This window comes from Zonotrichia albicollis, chromosome 5 (genome assembly GCF_047830755.1).
Source record: "Zonotrichia albicollis isolate bZonAlb1 chromosome 5, bZonAlb1.hap1, whole genome shotgun sequence".
NCBI lineage: Eukaryota > Metazoa > Chordata > Aves > Passeriformes > Passerellidae > Zonotrichia > Zonotrichia albicollis.
In genome coordinates, this window is record NC_133823.1 from 53702646 (window position 1) to 53724062 (window position 21417).

The 21417-nt window shown below is 40.9% G+C and overlaps 1 long non-coding RNA gene across 2 annotated transcripts; it reads left to right on the forward strand.

Annotated features, from left to right (window-relative positions):
* The first annotated feature begins 656 nt into the window (after positions 1–656).
* On the forward strand, positions 657–21337 carry LOC141729186 (uncharacterized). 2 transcript variants are annotated; one of them, XR_012580500.1, is made up of 3 exons: positions 657–7838; positions 10351–10391; positions 10799–21337. It is a non-coding gene; the product is annotated as an uncharacterized LOC141729186 (long non-coding RNA). The 2 variants fall into 2 exon arrangements; XR_012580499.1 differs by having other exon boundaries at positions 657–10391.
* The last annotated feature ends 80 nt before the right edge of the window (positions 21338–21417 follow it).

The window sequence follows — 21417 nt, forward strand, 5'->3', positions numbered from 1 at the left end:
CAGATGGAACTGCTGCCCTACTTTTTAATGGTTTCCCTCTTAAGGATTAATACATCTGCTTATACAATGAGTGAAGTTCACTGGAAGTGCATGTGGGTTTTTACAATCCTCATATCCCTGTAGTGTCTGTCTAGAACTCCTCTATGCTGATGGTTCTGTGCCTCTTATCTGCCTTTTCTTTCTTTTTGTACCTAAATTTTTTGATTTCATGATACAGTTTGACTTCAACTTAATCTAGTCCTGAGTGGTGGCTGATTTCAAGGTCCCAGATAATTTTCAGTTTCTGTTTTGTATTACTTTTACAAATCTTACCTTGCAATTTGTTAAAGTTTTAAACTACCTCTTAGGCAGCTGGATCTGTGAGTCCTGGATAGCCCCATACCCAAGAAGGGTCAGTGTATTTGTAATTTTTGTGTGTATCTTTGTGTGTAATTACAGATGAGTCATTTTAAGGACTTATGGGAAAGTATCTTAATTTTTAAGAAGCTGGGGCATGGAGAACATGAAAGTTCTTTGTTTCATGTAAAATGTGCAAACATCATATAAACTCCTTCACTCTTCAAACCCTCAAAGAGCTTTTAACAGCTCTGGCTTTTCAATAGATGTTGGGTTGTATAGTGTTGTTTGTTTGTTTTTTTTTTTTTCCACAAGCTAAAGAATGTAGGTGTCTTTCTGAGATGTGAACACAAATAAAACACTTTCCAAAGGAAGAAAAAATACTGCAGTAATTTTTGGTAAGTCTGGTACTTTATTGCTTTGCTTTCATTGTATTTTTTACTTTTGCCAACCATATCTGATGTGTGTCTGCAGGGAGGCTCCCGACTGAGAATTTTTGTAACATGTAACAAAAAAGGCTTTAAAATTAGGAAGCTTTCTTGTAGCAATGACACTGAGCACAATCTTACACCATTTAGGAGTCAATCATGTATAAAATCAGCATTCAAAACTGACAGGACTGGAGGCAGTGTTCAGAACGTGCATCAAACTGGAGGTTTGAGAGGTCACGAGTTCCTCAGCTGTTTCTACGTACCAAAATCACCACTCTTAATAAGGAGGCCATTTTTGTCACTGTCACACAGAAGGCAGGGTACACACCTATGCTTGTGCTAATAATTATGCAGAGATTTCTCTTTCCTCTGAGGCCATCTTCACTACTGTTTAATTGAATTCATAAGATCTTTAAAAATATGCAGTGCCTATTTAATTCAGCAAAACACCTCAGGGATAGATGTGTGCTTAGGTCACAGAGCAGTGAAATTATTTCTCCTTGCTTCTTATGAAAATTGCCACTGGTATTCTGTGATAGTGGATGAAACCATCTTAAAGTCGGCACACCGAACAAAACATTTCACCTGCTGCAATGCAGAAATTTTTTTTTTACTCAGATGTATTTGTTTGCTTTCAAACATTGGAGGACTTTTCAGACTTCTCAGAAGCTTTATGAAGTCTGTACAGAGAATCTCCACTTTGATCATAGATCAGCAACAGCTATTTTGAGTCTTGTTAACAATATAATGCACTACGTATTTATTGACAGGATTTTACCCTCCAAGTTTAATTTTTTTTAAAGATAAGGGTATACTTATGGTTTAAAAACAATGATGTGCACAAAACAATAAATGAGGATATTTCTGTTAATGGGGCATCAAGGATATGTCTCTTCAGCCTTTTGTTTATTGTTGCAGTGTTATCATTGCAGTTGATGGTAGTGAACAGTAATAGCATTAGGTGTGTCAAGAGTGGAAATAGAAATAATATCATTTGAAGCAGATGATGGATTGTTTTTTTCAGAGAACCTGCTCTCTCTCCCAGGGTAGTTTAGTTTAATGGAAAATTTACAAGATGATTTTATATTGTTATATGTTGAAATCCATTCTTAGTTGTAAATGGAGATAACAGTCAATAATATTTATAGTAGGCAGTTATTTAGGGAAGATAAATACTTTTATGGACTTAATCTTTATATCATGGCCATCACAGTCACATTTATGAGATTTATAAAATACTATGCAGTAATCATAAAAAATTTGAAATTCCAGTCTGTGAAAAAAATTTCTTCCTATTAATTATTCCCTGCAGTTAACAGCAAATACTTGTTTGAATTGAGAACTGTGCCCTCACTGCTACCAGAAGCTGGAAAGCTCTGAACCCTCTACTATTAATCTACTGATTCATGGTAGGAGAGAGGTCTGAAAGGAAGGAAAGAAATGGCAAATGGGTTCTGTTCCCATGAAATCAGTGAGGTGTCAGGCAGCTGATGCAGGGGGCTGCAGGGAGCCATTCCTGACACACACAGGTCTCACCCTCCACCACAGGTGCCTTGCTCCTAAGACAGGTGCTCAAAACCTGCATGTGGTGCTTAGGAAATCTGAATGTTTAAAACAACAGAGATGTTTTTAGGTTGTTAAAGAAAAGAGAAACCACATCTTCTTTTCTGAGGTTATGCTGTGAATGAAGTGGTTTCAAGTGAGATCTGCTTAGCGTGGTCCCTCCGGTGCAGCTGTGCTGGCTGTGGCCTGAACGGATGTGGCTGCGAGAGCTGCTCGGGGCTCTGCTGTCTGAGCTGCACGTAGGTCACAGCTTAGGGACCCAATATTGAGCTGAAGAAATCCAATCCTAAATTCATATAGTTTTTCCAGAGGCCCTGGTAGTTGCGTAGCAGAGATGAGCCTTGACCACAGCTTGAGCTTGGCTGCTTATGAGGAATTGAAGAAATCTGGTCTGCAGCTCATCTGATGCCGTTTTGAAAATGTCCCATTAATCAAATATTAACCAGGAAGTTCAGTGTACTTGCTTTTACCCTCTGACCTTGTTTTTCCAATCTGAAAGGTTTTCAGTAAGATTCAAAATCTAAGTTTCTGGCCTTTGGCCTTGACCTTTTGCTTTCTCTGTTGGCTTGATACAATTCGTCTCCTTTGGTGAGCAGAAGCTCCTGGCATGGAGCTTTCTGCTCAGGTACCTTATTGTCACCAGATCTGGAGCTACCTCAAGCTACATGTAAATTACATTATTTCTCTGCCCAAAGGGAATCTTATAGCTCTTGTTGTTAGTTGTGGTTTTTTCCCAAGCAACCCCTCCTTTCTCAACACAAGATTATTCACCAAAACCATAATTTAGAGGACAAGAGTAAATGGATTTTTTTAAAAGCTCTTGGGGATTTTGCTTGAGAATACAAAGTGAGAATGGATCAGTATTAGACATAGAGGTAATGGAGTTTTTTTCTACAAAAGGTTTAATTTTTTGGCTTTTCTAGAAATAAAGGCTGAATATTTTCATTGTGAAGAGTGTATGCATTTCATTTTTATATACTTGCATGTATAGGTTCTTTTATATATATTGAAAAAACCCAATTCAATCATATTTATAAGGTAATTAAATATATTTTTCTCTCTATAAATGTAAAATGTACAAATTCATCCAGAAGAAGCAAGTCAGATCTTAAAATTTTATTATCTTTCATTACAAGAATAAAATACTAGTACACAGTCTTCCCAGATTAAACATCCCAGTGCAAATTTCTTTCAACTAATTTATATTCAAAGTTGTATAAACTTTTGCTAATCAATCTTTATCTATAAGCATTCTGAGCCAACAAGAAAAGAAGTACCACCTCGAGGTCTCTCAACAATGGATATTAAACAAGGCTTTTGTCTTTCTGGATCAGTAAAACAAAGATGCAAACTCCTTCACAGCGTGCAAAGAATTTCTGCTTCATCAGAAGAAAAAATGTTTTGCCTAATTTCCAAACATCCAACTGAGGTAAGACTGTGTCTGAATGTTAAATGGCTTCTTAGGTAGAAACATTTTCTGAATTAAACAATTACTTTGGTAAGTTAAATAATGCCATTCTCTTAAAAAACAGTGTTTGCAGATAGGGTTTCATAGCTAAAATGAGATATTGAGATATGAGATATTGCCTTCCAGAAACTTTCTGAAGGTGCCTAATTGAAATCTCAGGTAGAATGGCCCTCAGTATGTCAGTGCTATCATTTCTTTAGTCTGTGCAATTAAGGTGCATGAGGAACATAGTCAAATTGTGGTGCTATATGTTAAATGCATATATTCATTGTGCAGAGCTGATCTGTGGTGACTTGTAACACAATGATACAGAGGTGACTCTTAGTGACTCAAGCCTAAATCTGCCAACGTGTCAGTACAAGGGATGTGGAGGCTCTACTTTCTGCCAAATGAAAGTATTAGCAACGTTTTTTCAATATAGAGGTACCAAGTTCTGCTATTTTTGCCAGTTGAATAAAGATAGTTTTGTACAGTGATAGGACAGCTGGAATGGGCCTAGGACAGAAAGCTTAACTTCATGCATAAATATTTATATATCATGCAGCATGTAATAGGAAGATTTTAGTATATAAGGTAGCAATGCTCGTGCTGTTTTACATCTTTGCAGAATGTGTCCTTTTTTTTTTTTTATCTTTTAGCAGCTTCTTTCAGGATATCCAGGTGATGGTAACAATCTGCAGAGCAAACTCCACAAAGTAAATGTTATACTTATGTACTGTTTGAAAGAGAGGTGATGATACCTTTACTTGAATATGTTCCCATGTTAGCACAAAGACCTGCACCTCAATTCTGCACTCCTCCTGCATCTGTGCACCCCACAGTAGTGCCTCAGGTTTGAGAAGAGGAGATAATGCCCCTGCTCACCCTTCTGCTCAGCAGGGTGTTGCAGAAGCTTGGTCTGTTTTCAGCAGGATCCCTTAACCACCAGAGTGTGATACACATTGCAAATAACTCTCCTTACTGGATGTTTCTCAGTCAAGCTAAATGTCAGGTTCTGAGTGTGCTCAGTAAATCAAGTGGGAGCAGTGCAGGAACACCTGGTCTGCAGGTGCCAGAGCTGGTGGGAAGATGTCTCAGCAAAAATGAAGAGCACTGGGGTGTATGTGATGGCACAGCTTAATGGAGGCAATATTGCCTTAAAAATCATCTGGGTGTGGAAACAAAATTTTTCAAGATTGTTGTCCTGCCCTTAGGCACCTAAATTCCATGTAAATGAAAATGTAAGAACTTTAATGCCTTCTAGGTTACAGAGGTATTTGCCCAAGAATACCTGTAGGTGTTGCAGATGAATCTGGATCCCATCCGGTCAAGATTTTAAATGCAGCATAAGTGTGTATGTACAAAGGGAATGATGTTATAAATTCAGATTGAGTAGGATCATTCCTTCTCACTTGTGAGCATCACCTGGTTCAGCACCTGCTTTAAATTCTCTCACAGTAAGCTGAAGCAAACCACTGCCTCCCACATACTGCTGCACTGAATCATGTACAGGGGTTATTAAAACGCCCTGGAGCAGGATTTTGCAGCACTGGAATGCAAAGGATGCAGCAAAGGATGTAAAATGAGGACCATTCTATGTGATGTGCTCCCCAACTTGAGCTGGCCAAAGAACAGCTTGTGTTACATCAGTGCCTCTTTGCACAGCATTCAGGCTGCCTTGGGGAACCTAAGAGATGCCTTTAACTTCACATTTCTGGGCTGAGAGGTTTATTTTGTGACTCAAAGAGGCACAGCTGACTTCCAGTTGCTTTTTTGAAAGATAGTATGCTTCAGTGCCTTGTGTATAAAAGCAAATGGAATGAACACAGCAATGGCAGCAATACAAACTTTATAACTTTAATCTACTAGGACAGATCATTCAGTGGTGAAGCTGATTTAAAAGGGGTGGCTGCCATTCTAAATTTGTCTCTCCCTCTCCTTCTCCCTCTCCCTCTCCTCTCTTTCCAAGCATATTAGCTGAAGCACTAGAGGCAGTTCTTTGGTATGGGAAGAAATATTTTTTCTACTTTATCTGATATGATTAATTGTTCTGAAAGTGTCAAATAATCTCCTTAGGGGCTGCTAATCAGTGGCTGGAAGAAACGTACCTTCCAGATCTTTCTTTTAGTCAAGATGTCATCTTTCTTCTTTCTGTGCTCCCTTCTTCTTTCCAAGATGACTTCTTTTTGGGAACTCTGCTTTTTTGCACCACCTCTGCTTTCCAGAGCCCCAAGCACCACAGAAGCACATTGCATGAGCAGCCAATTGGTGACTCGTTTACACTTCTTTATTTCTGGAGGATTTGGGATGTAGCCCATTAGTTCAGTCCAGGTTTTATCAAAATTTATCTGTCTGTATTTGTTTCAGTAGCAGGCTTCTGCTTGAGAGTCAAAAGTTTGGATTCAGATACTGGCTCTCCATATCAGTTTTCTGCAGCCTATTGATGTTCAAACTGAATTTTCTTCTTTCAACTTCAACAGCTAGAAAGGATTCTTTGCTAGGAACTATCCTTCACAAATTCATTTTCCTTGTGAAGCAACCCCAGATTCAGAGGAGACTTAATTCTGCATGTCTCATTCTGTGTCCAAGTCAGTAGCTTCCACATCACATGAGAACACCTCTGTGCATTCTTTCTGGCTGGCAAGCAGTGACAATCTTCAAGGTCCATCAGGGTGGTTTTGCTTAGTATTATATCCCTTTAGGAATCTGTTCTCCTTTGAGAAAAGAGGAGCACACTTTCCTGAGCCCTTGGAGGTCTCATGTGTTGCTTCTCTCAGGTTATGAAGTTCCTGCTGCTCTCATCTATTCAGTGAAGTGACTCTGACTCTCCTGGAGGTGGTGGGACCTGCACTGTGGACTCAAATTGTATCCATCAAGGCTCTGAACAGTGGAAATGTCTTCTCATGTGCCCCTTTTTGCCTTCTCTACAGGATGACCAGCATAGTGTGGCCAGTCGCTGTCTTTGTAAATTAGAATACACGCACAAAAAGATAATACAGGGAAGGAGAATGAAATATAAAACAAAGTTAATAGCTACACAAAGACTTAACAATTTGTGGTCCCAGCACCCCATGCTGGCTCTTCATGAGCTGGCTACACCTGTGTATCTCCTTCCTTCAAGGACAGGCTTGGGGCCAGCTCACACCCAGACTAACTTTGGCAGCAATTCTCTGTCCAGCTCTCCTCTCCCAATGGGCAGAGCTCAGGAGGCCCTGGTGTAAATAATGTCTTTTGCAAGCTTAGCCCAGCTATGGTTCAGAGGCCCAGCCCAGATCTAAAGTCCTTGATATAAATAGTTGTCTGGTATTCCCATGCCATAACTTCCACTCATTTTTGATTTCCAAAACTCAGAGTTAAATGGAAATTGTAATGCTTTTTTACCCTCTTGACTCTGTGCTGTGCAGTCTATGTTGTGCACACCACTGGCTTAATTTCCTCCCTACTGGTAAGTCTCTGAACTTGATTAGAAGGAAAGATGAGATGTCCAGGCTGACAAACCTACGCTTAAAAAGTTAAAGGGGAAAAAAAATCCCAACAAAAAATATTCTAGGCTTAGCAAGCAGTAATTGGATTGCTTTCTGGCTTCATTTCAGCCTCAGCTGCTTCCTCCCACTCCCACCTCTTAGCCAATAATTCATACAGCAACACAAAATATCTAAGAAGGTGGATTATACAAAATATCTCTGTATTTGGCCTCTGGTTGAAATCCAGACATGGTTAGTGATTGCAGGATCAATGAAGTCCATTGAGTGACCTATATAAGATAAATCATTGTACTCCCACAGCATGAAGTTCTTCCTGTAGGGAGACGTGGAGGAAAAGCTCCAAAAAGGGACTTAAATGTCACTTGTCAAACTTTTAATAAGCCCTAACGTGGGTGCGGTGAAGTGTTAGTTTTAACTTCTTCCCAAGTTTAGTAAGTTTATGTCCTGTCTGCCAGTCTGGTATTGAAGGCATTGGAGAATGAGCCAATAATCCTTTCCTGGACTGGGGATGGAGGTTGCTGATGTCTTCAGATCTTGCACTGAAATCCCAGACAAAAGGAACTTTTGTTACCTTTGGTAAGTTGTGTGCATGGTTTGTCTAACCCCTTCAAATAGTGTGACTCAAAATGAAGACATTTCCTTTTCTATATCTGCTCCTTGTTAAATTCTGCTTAAGACACTGGTGTCTGAGGCATGAAGTTTTATACTCCATCCATAATTTTTATCGCCATTATTTTAAATCCTTAAAAAGCTCTGATATGTTCTCTCTAACCAATGTAATAACAGTCCAATTTCTGGGAACAAAACCCCTACTTCTAAAGGTCTAAAGTACTATGCCTCTATATCTAGTGAAGCAACTTGTGTGTGCTTAAAAGTCTCTGTCACAGAGGATACAAGATATCACCACCTGCTACAAATAGTGCTGTGCTTGTAGCCCTGATGAGCAGTGATTCCTCTACAGTTTTAACTATTGGTGAAGATTTTGTAAATACACAGCTTGGTCTTAAAAGTTCACTACAGTTTCCCTTTCAAATCTGAGGATATCAAACTGAAGAATTAGTTGCTGTCATCAGCTTTTGATTTGCTGCCTTTCTGTTTCATCTTATGCTTCCCTATTTCTTATGTCACATGGCAAAAAGACCAAACCCTCCCAGTCTAGTGTATTGTGAGCTTCTGTGCTTGTTAAATGAATGGTTCCAAATTTTCAGTTACACTTTACCATGGAGTTGTTGATGACTCTCATAGTTCTTGTGCAGAAGCTGTGCCCTGCTACAGTTCTGCCTCCCTAGTTTATGCAAAGTATTTTGTGCACACTGCAGGCCTAATTTGGAGGTGAATTATGGCACTTTTACACCATCTTAATGTGTAATGTGTAATCTCAGTAAAAAGACAGCTGTAAATTTGCAATAGATTACTAGGAATTGTTAGTTGATAATAAAGCTGCAGGAAGAGAAGTAAAACAAACAAAAAAAGAGAAGCAGGGAATGTGGTTCAGACAGAGTCTGACTCACTGATGCAACTCAGAGGCATTGAACAGGGAATTGTCTTCTTTTTCCATGTATTTTCAATCTTGGGGAAGTTTGGAGACTAACTACCTTGTCCTGTGCAGATCTGGGAAAACAAAACACTGAAGTTATTTTTTAAATTGTCCATCTAGGGGGTGAAAGGCTGGATAAAAGAAAACAGCAAGTTGTATTTAACATCCCATACATCAGTAACTATTTGAGTCAGTGCTGTGCAGATAACATGCCATTAAAAAACCTTCTTCTGCCAGTGTTCTTGCCCTGCTTGGAGGATTATAGCTGCAGGGTTTAGAGGGAAAAGAAGAAGTGTAAGGCTGAGGAAGGAAATGAAATGTTTTCAATGGCAGAACTGTGTCCATGCTGCCACAAGGCCACGTAGGAGCCCCGTGCTGGGTGTGCCAGTGGCAGCAGCCACACGTGTGTGGCTCCCTGCAAAGGCCACCTGTTGTTTGCCTTCCCACAACTGAAATGTGGAAGACTGTTTATTTCAGTGTTAAAATTTGGAGGTAACTACAACAACAAAAGAGTAAGTGCAGCATCCTTCTCTAGTAGGAGTAACTGACTAGTTTTGTAACTGAGTGGGTTTTTAATTTCCATATCCTTCTTAGGACAGATCTGGTTCTAAAGCTAGTGACAGATGACAAAAGTGAACATGTCATGTATGCACAGATTTGGAGGTGCAGCTGACAGCTGAGATCTGATGAGTCTAGAAGGTCTCTTCCCCATTCCCAACCCAAATCATGATAACTCGGACTCCAAACAAGATATTGAAATGTGAGGATTCAAGTAAAAATATTTCACTCAGGTGCATCTAAAGTAATTTGTATTTTTCCAGTTGATTTTTAAATTTTTAGGAAATTCCATCAGCAGTGTTCTGTTTCCCCTAGCTCTGTTCCTCCCTCACAAAAACCCACAAGTTAAAGACAAGGCTGCTCAGTTGCAGCTGGGTGGGGTGGTCCCAAGCCCAGGGTTCTGTATGAAATGAGAGGGGCTTGCAGAACCGCCCATGCCCCCATCCTCAGGCACAGGCAGCTGGGACTCTCTTACCCTGAGCTCCTGGGACCTGTTCCATGCTGGTTCTTTGTGGGCCCTGTCACTTTCCTGCTTGTACCACAGTGTATCTAATCTTAGCCCATCATCCTGCCAGAACTGGAAACTTGCCTTAAAAAAAGAAAAAAGAGACTGAGAAAGGGAAGAACTGATGAGTGGTGTCTTTTGCAGGTGGGAAGAGCAAGATGAAGGAAGGCTGATTTAAAAAATTTGCTGTTTGCATGGATGATCTGATGAAATGCAAGTTTTTGAATATGCCCCAAATTTTTAGGTCATTATTATGCCTTTAGTGATGGAGACATTTGTCTGAGTATTACCTTCAATCATGCATTGAGAGATACTTAATGCCAGTGGAATTATCATTATGCTACAAAAAGAAATCTTCTCTATTTCTTTCACCAATTTGACTCACCATTCTGTTAAGCTACATTCGTTCTTATTTAGGAGCTATTTTTCAGGTACCCAATTTCAAGTCCAAGTAAAAAATTATTTTCAAAATTTTCTTTCCAATTCAGATAAAAATGACACCGGCTGACAAAAGAAGACGCATTTCCAGGTAAAGCTTGTCTTTCTATTTTTACTAATCCCCTGATGATACCATTGTTTTCCCCTTAGCTGTTGGTCACTCTGTAGCCATCATTGTGAGTTTACTGAACAGCAGAGGAAGTAAAGAACTTGTTTTATTTAGTGCAGTACCAGGGGCAGAGGAGACTGGGTGAGTGAGAGCAGGCTTTGATATCTCGTGCAACCATGCAGCTTCACAGTGAAGTGCAAATAAAGAGTGGACTACACACCTCACACATCTATATTATTTATATCTATATCTGTATAATCTATATCTATATCTGTCTATACCTATCTATCTATCTATCTGGTAAATCTCACACTGGTTCTAAAAAAAAAAAAGCAGCAGCCAGGACAGAAAAACTCATCAATTTTTTTTATTCACGTCTACTTTTTCAGGTTTCTACAGATTAAAAAAGTCATGTTCCATGGCAGGATCTTCTGAAAAACTGAAGTGACTGCAGGATGCCACCCTAAAGTTGAGGCTTGTGAATGATCCCAAACATTGGTCATTTTACACAGGTGCCATCACACTGACCTTGGTCCTGGGGCTGCAGGTACAGCTGCTCCTTGGGACAGCAAAGGACTGGCTGAGGCTTGGGGGATCAGGGTTGGTTCTTTTCAGTGTAAATTAGGGATGTGTCCATGGCCAGTGAGGAGGTGAAGGAGGGAGGAAGAGGAGGGAGCAGAGCATGGCCCTCATCTGAACGATTTGCTGTTGGATTGGCATTGCCAGGGGGCTCACTTGTAGGCAAGGAAGAGTACGGAGGAAGACCGGGGGTAAGGCGCACTGGAGGGAAGAAACTAAGAAGGAAACTAATCAAGTGAGTAATTGAAAAGTACTGTAATTTTCTTTTGAAGAGAATAAAAGTAAACTCACCCTCTGTGCAATTAGCAAGGAAACACGTTAACAGTTATCACAGCTGTGTGGGAAAGGGAGGTGAACTAGAAAGGTAAAGAGACTAGTGATGAAATTTGATAACTTTTTTCACCATCCTAGCTTCCCCTAGACTAGAAGGGGATATTTCTGTCTCGTGATTGTCAGGTTTGAGTAATGATCTGAACTGACAAGCTGGCAACACAGCAGTTCCTAGATAGGGCTAGAAAAACACATTTTTTCCCTTTAGTTTGGGGAGATAAAGATCAAGAAGACACCTGGGGCATGTCCCCAGAAGCCTAAGCAATGTTGTGGAAATGTTTGGCGGCTTTCTCCTGCAAAGCTGAAGTTTGAACATCCTGTCTCGCACTAAAGTAAAGCAATAAATCCAGGTCTTTGTGCTGTGCTTTAACCAGATTTCTGTATGCCAGGTGAGAGACAGAGAAGGGAATGAGCTCACAGGAGCTCTTTGACATGTTCCCAGCACATCTCAGTCTCTGGATCCCAAAGCCTGAAAGCTCATCACCCATCACCCATCCTACAGGTCAGAATTGACGTCCAGGATTCATTCCAAGAACATGTATTTAGCACCAGCTCTGGACAACTGTCTTCCACATCCTGTGGGTTCTTTGTGTATCCCTTCTGGGGAGTCCTCCCACAGTATGGAATCCAGATACCTGTGGGAACCCAGAAAATTCCTCTGGCTGCCCTGTAGGGCTCAAGACCCTGCCTTTGATTTAACCCTTGTAAAAAACAATTACTAACCTTTATGTGAAGGATAGTTTAAGTAGAATGATAGTGAATTTATCATGGGGTGAAAAAGTAGATTTTGGGGTTTTTGGAATGGGGGTTCAGGGGGCAAGATGGAGGAAACTGGCTGTGTGCACCTTTCTCCTTCTTCTTTTTGGCCTCCATCTTCTGCTGTGATGGTGGCACTTTTGGATTGGTTTAGGGTAGAAGCTCACTGTCTAACATAGGTGATAGGTAGATGATAGGTAAGTAGGTAAGGTAGAATTGGAAAGTAATTGTAAATATTGTACATGTAGGTTTTAGTATAAAAAGATAACACCTCCCCAGGAACAGGTAGTGTGCCTCTGAGTGTCTTGCTGAGTGGACCTCGGCAGGGCAGGAGAAAGAATTTTATAGATAAGATACAATAAACAACCTTGGGACCAAGAAATTAAGAGCTCTGACTCCTTCTTCCACCACCAGACTGGGAAAAGAGATTTTCTAACTCTTTTCAGGGCCACTCTGACCAGCGAGAGACCCCGAGAGACACCTGTTCCTTTGTTTCAGACTGGAGTCCAGGCTGCATTCCCTCGCCTGAAGGGACAAAGTCCTTCCATGGCCTTAGACCATAACAGCTCAGGTGTGTCTTCCCTACCTGGATAATTTATACTCAGGTGCTGGCCATTAGAAAATCTTTCTATGATGCAAATTTTGTGTTTGGGATTTTTGATGTTCAGAATGAAGCAAGCCATGGCTAAGAGGTGTGGAATTGTTGCTGAATTTATTCTTAATATCTGGTCTAGACCTACTCTCTTTTAGTTTGAAGCCATTAAAATGCCCCTGCAGTACAGGCTGCTCTGCCAAGGATGGAGAAAACACAAGTTCATGACTCACCAGGTAGGCCTGCTCCATAACAGGCAATTGACAGAAGACATATACCTCATAAATGGGTTTTACAAAATATGCTTTACAAAATACCACTTGGCTGTGTACAACTGCATGAATTTTCAGCTTGGACTTGTGGAGATGCTAAAAGAAGAGCTCACTAGACTCCTGGTTGTGCACATTTTGCTGACCTTCCCTATATCACAGGGTTTTTTATGTATTTGGGAAAAGATTGCATCTGTGTATCTAGTTGTCATCATGTCATTCACTCACTTGCTCTGGAGCTGTTCTCATCCATGCCAAGCTTTCTTTAGTGAAGCTGTGTGGAAATTCTTTGTTCTTGGTCTCTTGCTCAGTGCTGTGTCTGCAGGAGGAGGGGCTGTCCCTCAGCCTGACTTCTCCAGCTTGGGCAGCCACCCTAACCTGCAGGGAACCTTCATGGGATGGTTCCTCTAATTTAGGATAAAATAAAAATGTGCTAGTTCACAATGCTTCCACCTCATCAGCATGAAGCATCAACTATGGCAACAGCGCTGCATTGCTAATGAACTTTGGGGAAGATGTTTTTTTTGAGCTATTTACTTTGAAAGACACAGTGGCTCTTTGAAAGCTGCTGACATTTTGAAATGTTAACGATGGCTGCAATGGAAGATAGATTAGTAAGCGAAGGCAAAAATGCCCAGAGGGCTGGTAAGCTATATTTATTACATAGTTCTAGTAACAAATTTTTACCTGTTAGCTTGTTTTAGGATGTTACAGATAACTTCCTATATTCTTCCACATTTTGTTCTTTTGGGTTTCTTGTGCAAGACAAAGTGCATTCCCGCTGTACACAGACAAACTGATTGGTGCTGTGTTGCATTTCTGTTTTAAAGCTTTGTTTCTGCCCAAAATGTGTTTTACTTTACTACACCTGAGCAGTAATGTAACCTCCCCCAGGAGTGCAAACGTACCTTTCTAGAAAAGTTGATTTTTCTTTACCAGGGTGTTGAAATCAAAGCAGGAAATGTTCTTGGAAAGGTTATCATTCCATGTCATAGCTTTCAGAAATATATGAATGTAATAATTTGATTAAGGGCTTGAGAAGAAACCACATCTTACAAGATGTAGAAAACTTCACTGTCACCAGACAGTACCTTCAGCTGGTGATAGTTTGCTTTTAAGTCTGTTTCCTCAGAATACCTTCTCCAGGAATGAAACTGGTTGCTGTGCATTGCTCTCAGCAAGACAGATGCCCATCTGAGAGATGAGTCATCTCATTTTGCTTTCAGGATTTTGATTTATGCACCATTGGAGATACTGTGGAGAATGGCAACAGCTTTACTCCCAGGGAGCAGACTGCATTGTGTACCATCCCTCTTTTATTTTGTTGAAAACAAAATCCTCATCTGTTTTTTTAGATTAATATGGGAATGATTCTGCTCTTTTTCTTCTGTGAATGCAAATGCCTTCCTTGTCAGTTCTCTGTTTTGCTCTCCATTGTGTTTTCCACTGGCCTGACCTGTGCTTTGCTGCTCCTGGGCTAAGCAGAGATGCAGTTCAAAGTCTGGTGAAGAGCTCTTTCCACTCATGCTTGTCAAATTGAAAGTCATTTTTGGAATGTTGAACTTGAGAACTTTGGCATTTTCTTTCTTGGTTTTTTTTTTTGCTAGTTCAAAATGAGTCATCTCCTGCCACTTAACCTCACAAAGAATTAAGGCAGTTGTCTTTTAGGGAGCTTCAGTACAGAAGGAAAAATGCAGAGAGCAGAAGGGCAGCTCTCCTCACCCTCAAACTGCAGTTCTGTGCTTGGACAACTGGCTTTACCCTGAGTCTGGTCACTGGGGATCAGCTGCTGTTTCTGAAGGTACTTGGAAGTGTCTAAGAAAAGCAATTTTCCTGCCAGTGAGCTTTGTGTCCTACAGGAATCTGGAGCCAGTGGAAAATTTTTAGGGACCAGCAAATAGGAAAACATTGGTGAGTGTGAACCTGGAAATTATTTTCTGTTTTCCTGCTCCATATTGGAAAAAACCCAACAAAAAAAACCCCAGAAAATTTTACATAACACTTTTCTGAGAGATGTGATGGTGTTACACACAAATATGTTCTCCAAACAGAAGGGAAATTTGACCTATTATCTAGATGCATGAACTCATCACACTGATCTCCTGTAAGGAATGACAGAGAAATGAGAAATTGTTTGTCAGGAATGGTTCTTGTCTTGTCCCAACTCCCAGACTCTGCCTGGGAAATTTTTGGGAGGCTGCTGGTTAGCATGGGCCAAAACTGAGCCAGGCATGCCTGTAGTGATTCTGTGCTAGACAGCTGTAAATTTAATGTGTCTGGGCATGTTCCCTTCCCACTTACAGGCCTGGGCTCAGCCGTCAGAGAACATAAGGAATATTATTTTTTGGCCATCTCACTGAGATGAGTGCCATTCCTCTGTGCACCTGACCCCCGTGGGATGTGCATGGAGGCTGGGCAGCCAGGAGAACCCCTGCCTTGGACCAGGAGCAGGGGCAGCAGGGGCAGAGGGTGCCACCAGCAGCTTTCCTGTCAGACTCTGTGGAGCAGCAGTCAGTGTGCAGCGAGCCATGGCAGGAGGGTTCCACTGGAGACCAGGCAGCTGGTGTGAACATCACCTATTAGAATTTCAAGTGAAACACAAATCCTGGCTCTGCAAGGAAGGTGCAAGTTAGGGAGTTAAATGGGACTTGTGTGCAGACCTTTGTGAAAGTCAGGCTTTGGACTAGAGCCTAATAAATACTGACTTGTTTAGGAACAAATTTAGGGGCTAATGTGTTTACCAGCAAGAGGGGCAAGGTGATGGTGTCCTCTAGAGTTTAAATATAACCTGCTACTCTACTGGAGTGAGAAGAGAGATAAGCATTAAGGGAGACATTTATCTCCTTTTCTGGTACAACAGATTCATGTCCTCTCTGAAGTGATCTGAAAAGTAGCTTCCAATACACAATAAATTTTGCCTTTGTTTATTATTTTAGTAATGGACTGGGCCAAACCACAACATTTACCATCTTTTACACTGTTTTTGTTTTGAAGCATGTGGGAAATTTACTAAGATAGAATTTAATCCTAAAGGACAGGAAAATTATTCCAGAAATTACTTGTGTTATATTGTATAGTAACAGTGTGTGCTTTGGGAGTTAAATTCAAGCCTTTGTAGGTAATAAATTGTGGACCATAGTGCACATTGATTACATTGTATGATACTTTATGAAATTATAGAAAAATAAGTTTTTTTTTCCTGGCAGCTGTAATGTTACAATGAAATCAGTTCCAGATACCTGGCTATTATGTCTGAATTAGCTTGAAAAAACCAGGATGTCAGTTTATTCCAGGTGGTTCAAAGCCTGTATGTGCATTAATCCAATGCATATCTTAATTTAAAAAAATTCTCTAGCTCTGAAATATTTGAATGTTGGCTTTGCAGGAGCAGAGACACAGAGTTTGGTGTAAAGCTGTGTGGATGTCAGGACTTAGATTCACTTACTCCCAGGAACACCTTAAAATAGATTACAGATACAGTGATGGACAAGGGGAATGATTTTAAACTGAAGGATGTCATGTTTATATTAGATATTAGGAAGAGATTTACCTGAGGGTGGTGGTGGAGGGTGCCCAGAAAATCTGTGGATGCTCCACCTCTGGGAGTGTTCAATTCCAGGTTCGATGAGGTTCTGAGAAACCTGGAATAGTGAAAAGTGTCCCTGCATATGGCAGGGAGTTGGATATTGATTATATAGAAGGTACTTTCCAACTCCCACCATTCTATGTTTCTATGATTTTTTTCCAACTTTGGAGAGATGATTAGAAAAATCTTACAAGACACATTCTGTGATGTTAGAAGAGGGAGGAAAAAGGACCAAACAACACAGGTTCATGAGGCCTGATCCCAAAAATTTTAACCCTATTAATAAAGATGTGTCCACATATTCAAACCTACATCACTCAAATATTTACTTATTTCATTCTTGCTTATTTATTGGTGCTCACTGAAAATCATGATAGCAGAAAAGGTATTTGATAGTTGTGCAAACAATACTAATTATTCCTTTGCCAAACTGTTTTAGAAGCACATTTAGATAAATGACATAAGTAGATGGGGATGGTTTTTCCTGAAAACCAGAAATCTTGTGCACTGAATTTTTTGATCATCTGTGCTTGAAATGGAAGTAATTACCATTACACTTTAGTGTCTGCTTTCAACAGAATCAGCAGAACTCGATTAAGACTAAGAATCAACCAAAAGATCCAGGAAGAAAAAATGGCATCTATATAAATCTATACTTATTTGAAGAAAGAGTACATGGAAAAAAACCCCATAGAATCATAGAATGGCTTTGATTGGAAGGAACCTTAAAAATCACCTGGTTCCAACCCCACTCCCACAGGCAGGGACATCTTCCGCCAGACCTGGTTGCTCAGGAGCACGGGAGGAGAGGCTGGAGTTGGGGTTCTCTCTCCCAGCCCATCTCACTGGGGCTGGGCTGAGCTGTCAGGCCATGGGTAAATCAGGATGGGATAGGGGTGCCTACAGGTCTGCTCAAGCACGGGCGTGGCTGTAACCCATGCAAGACCAGGGGCTCATTAATCAGCTGCTCTGTGCAGCTCTGATCTTTTGACACCAGTTTCCTATGGATCACTGAAGAACAGTTGCACCTCTTTGGCTTTGTGGTGGCCTACACTTACCACACTGTGTGTGAGGCAGTTTTAGAAGAAAAAGGCTCACTTTCAGCTGTTGTGGCTCATTTCCTTGGCTGCCCTATAGCCCAGGGATGGAAGGACTCCCTAGGACACAGCCTGAGGCAGGCAGCCCCAGGACTGAGCGCAGCCTCTGTGGATGTGTCTCAGTGCCTTGGAAGGCCTCTAAGTCTTTCCCCACCATGAAAATCCTTTGTCATTAGGAAAGTTTCAATTTTTCACATTTACCTTAGCATGAAATTTTCATTTCTTCTTGGGGGTGTAAAAGACCAGGACTTTATCACTATTATAGTGATGATATACACTCAGGGCCAATATATGCAAACTTAAACAGGCACAATAGCAGTTATGCTCTCACCACAATTTAGAGGATAATTTTTACTTCAGGAAAATAATATTTTAATTTTTTTTTTCTTTTTGTTTTTAAATTATTGATCTAAAATTTCATTATGCAACTGTGGAAACAAAGCCCTGCATCCAGCCCTGATTACAGCTGGGGCAATACTTTTGGTGGGAAGCAATGTAATGCTGTCATTCACTTATCACCATGGCATCCAGGTAGTACTTATTTTTCTTAATCTTTCTGCAAACTGCACACATTTATCAGCTCTCCAGCCTGATATTCCTGGCACGAAGTGATTAAAGGTGTGACTCCAGCAACTCTGGTATCTCTGAAACCTAGGCAATGTCAAGACGGACAGGGAAAGAATAATTTAGATAATTCTCAGGTTCATTTCTCTCCCTGTCTGTCATATCTTTCTATTTAAAAGTAATTTGTGTAACCTGTAAAATTGGAAGGTGATTATTAGATTACTGAGCGGCTGGGCAGAAATTTGAATGAGGCAGATATGATAACTGCAGGAACTACAAAAAGTTGGCACTTGATTTTACTCCCTAAAGACCAACACAAACTATAATATGTAAAAACTATTTTGAATAATTTAGAAGAGACAGATTTCAAACCCATTCTGCTTGCAGACCTTTTCCCATAGCTCAGGTGCTGACAGAGTAGCCCTTTTTAAAGATGGTCATGGCCCAACTTGCCATACTACTTTCATGTCAAAATCTAGCCACCTCTGTTATTGCTCATATGCTTTTCAAGGTCTCTTGAAAAGCCTGATCTTTATCACTAGTATTTTATAAAGAAAAAAATCCAACTAATTAAAAATTGCCAGTCACTAGTGTTGTTCTGTGAACAATGGATGAACTGAACACAAGTGTTAGTCCAACAGTGGGATTTGGCCTTGGGTGTGAGGGAACAATTTTAATACTAGCCCTAGTTTTTCTTATACTGTTGGAAGAATGCTTTTAGACTTTGTGAGTATAAAACTCAGGCCACTGCCCTGATTTTAGGTGTCTGTCTTTGTGCAATCAAAGTTGTTTCAGTTGGATTTTTTTCTTGTAGTTTAGTCATTCAGATGTTTAGGTAAGTTATAACTGCTAAGGATGAGACATAAAGTATGGATTTGCTACTGTTGCACTGCAAAATGCCTTTTATAGCAGTAATAGTGGAAAGACAAGACAGAGAGAGAAGCCAGGCCCCTTCTACACCAAGGGCCGCTGGCACTGGAGGGGATTCTGGCTTTCAATGTCATTTACAATTGAACATATAATATATACACATATAATATATAACATATATAATATACCTGCATCAGGGACTTGTAGAGCCTGAGAGATGATTATGGTGGAATTAACATGCCAAAAAGTAAGCTGGGGATGCTAGAGGTCTGGAGGGGTGTCCTGGAGCGGTGCTGTGCTCCCAGTTAAGAGTGGGGCCAGAGCCAGCCGAGTCCCTTCTGCCTCGAGCACTGCTGCCCCTGCAGTCTGTGCTGCATTTGCTTTTATTCTGCTGCTCAGAAGCACTCTGGCTGTGGTAGGCATGGCCAGCTTCCCTGCTTCCTTTCAGGCTCATCCAACAGTCTTTCCAAGGGGAAAATCCATCAGATGTCCCTTTGCCTCCAGATGCCCTCTGTGATGGGACAAAATGACCCTGGGCAGCCGGGGGGAGATGGAGCAGCTCCTCGGGGTCCCGGGGCTCTGCTCTCAGAGGAGGAGCAGCAGCATCTGCAGGTGGGTTCCTGAGTGTTCCCAGCCTCCCTGCAGGCACATTTCACCCTTTACTGCTGCAGCAGCTCTTGCAGCAATAGAACTTCAGTGCTTGTTGAGTGGTGTTGTTAGCCATCGCCACAGAGCCACCTGAGGAGGTGCTGGGGGAGTCATGGGGCACAGCTCCCCCCAAGGCTGACGTGGTGACCATGATCACATTGAAAGGTGATCCTTAAGATGCACTTCATGGGGTGTGTCTCTTCCAAGAGAGCTATTTAAGGTAAAGCATTATGTAACAACTGGAAATATATAGTCAGCTATTCAAAGTTAATTACCTCTGCTGATGAGAGGACTAATATTCAGCAACTGTGCAGTGTATGTTTATTGTGGAGCAGATGTTGGGAAATTGGAGTATGTACTGAAGACACTCCATTTTCTGTTTATTTTCAACATGTGTGAGTGTATATTCTTGTGACTCGTCTGGGAAGATAAACTTGTGCCTCTCAAGTTCCAATGCCCAGCAAGGCACCTGGGAAGTCTTCATTGGGTTTTGGTAGAGCTTTTTCATTTAACATTGCCTTAATGAAGAGCACATTTACACCACCCACTGGTTCCATCCAGATGACACAAACTGGAATCTCCTGCTCCAGAACATCAACACAAATCACTGCTTCCACTAAAGTTGAGCCAAGAGAAAAAAACTATTTAGCAGCAACTTTATTTTTTTGCCACATGGCTTTAAAACACCGTGTAACTGAGTGTTGTGGCATTTCTATATTGTGATGCTCAGATATGATCACTAGAGACTATCACATGTAGCATTTTGAATTTTAGATGTTAATTAAAACTTTTCCCCATTCCTATTGATTTCCTTTTTTGCTCTTTTTTCATCAACCAGGGGGAGCGCAGTTAAACCCTGGCTCTGTGCATAATGTATGGATGAGACAAGGCAGCCCCATTTTGCAGAGCTATTATCTAAAAGTGATACACTCACTATGACTATGGCTTTTTCTCTGCTGCACTGTAAAAAAATTCAGGGTGAAATAAGTTCTGAGCAAATAAAAACCCTCTCATCTGTACAGCATGGTTCTGCTGGAGATGGAAATATATGGATTAATGGGAGAGAGGCTTTTCTGGGTGAAGTCACTCAAAGATTCAACAATTATCTCTTGTTTCCTGACAGCTAAGAAAATTGCACTGAAAGGCTTTGATTATAGTGTGGTAAAAGAGAAAAGCATGAAGAGAGCTGGAGCATAGATTATTCCACATGGAGTTAGAAACACCTGTGTCTGCAAATCTCTCACTCCCAGCCAAGGCTGGGGGATTCAGGGCACCTATAGAGTAAGAGAAATTGTCATTGCATTTCTGCTCACTATGTGATTTCTGGCCGTTCATAGTCTTTTTGTGTTAAAGACTTTATCTTGTCTTGTATCAGGTTGCCAATCCAGAAATTAGAACGTGTGAGCACCAGAAAACTGCTGCAAAAGGCCATGGGAGAACCATGGACGTAACCTAATGCCTTGTTAGAGAGGCATTAATTGCAACTAAGTCACCTTTGAGCAACTTATTCCTTAGCACCACCACACAAATACCTTCCCCAGCTCCCACAGACATCTACTCTACCATCATGCTGACCTTGCTAGTACAAAAAAAAAAAAGAAATTGCAACTGAACCCCACTAGTTCTTGAGGAATCCAGCAAGAGCACAGTTTATATCTTCCATTTCTGCAGCAAGCTCTTCTGTATGTGGCTTTTCTCTGTGTTGTAGATTTCTTTA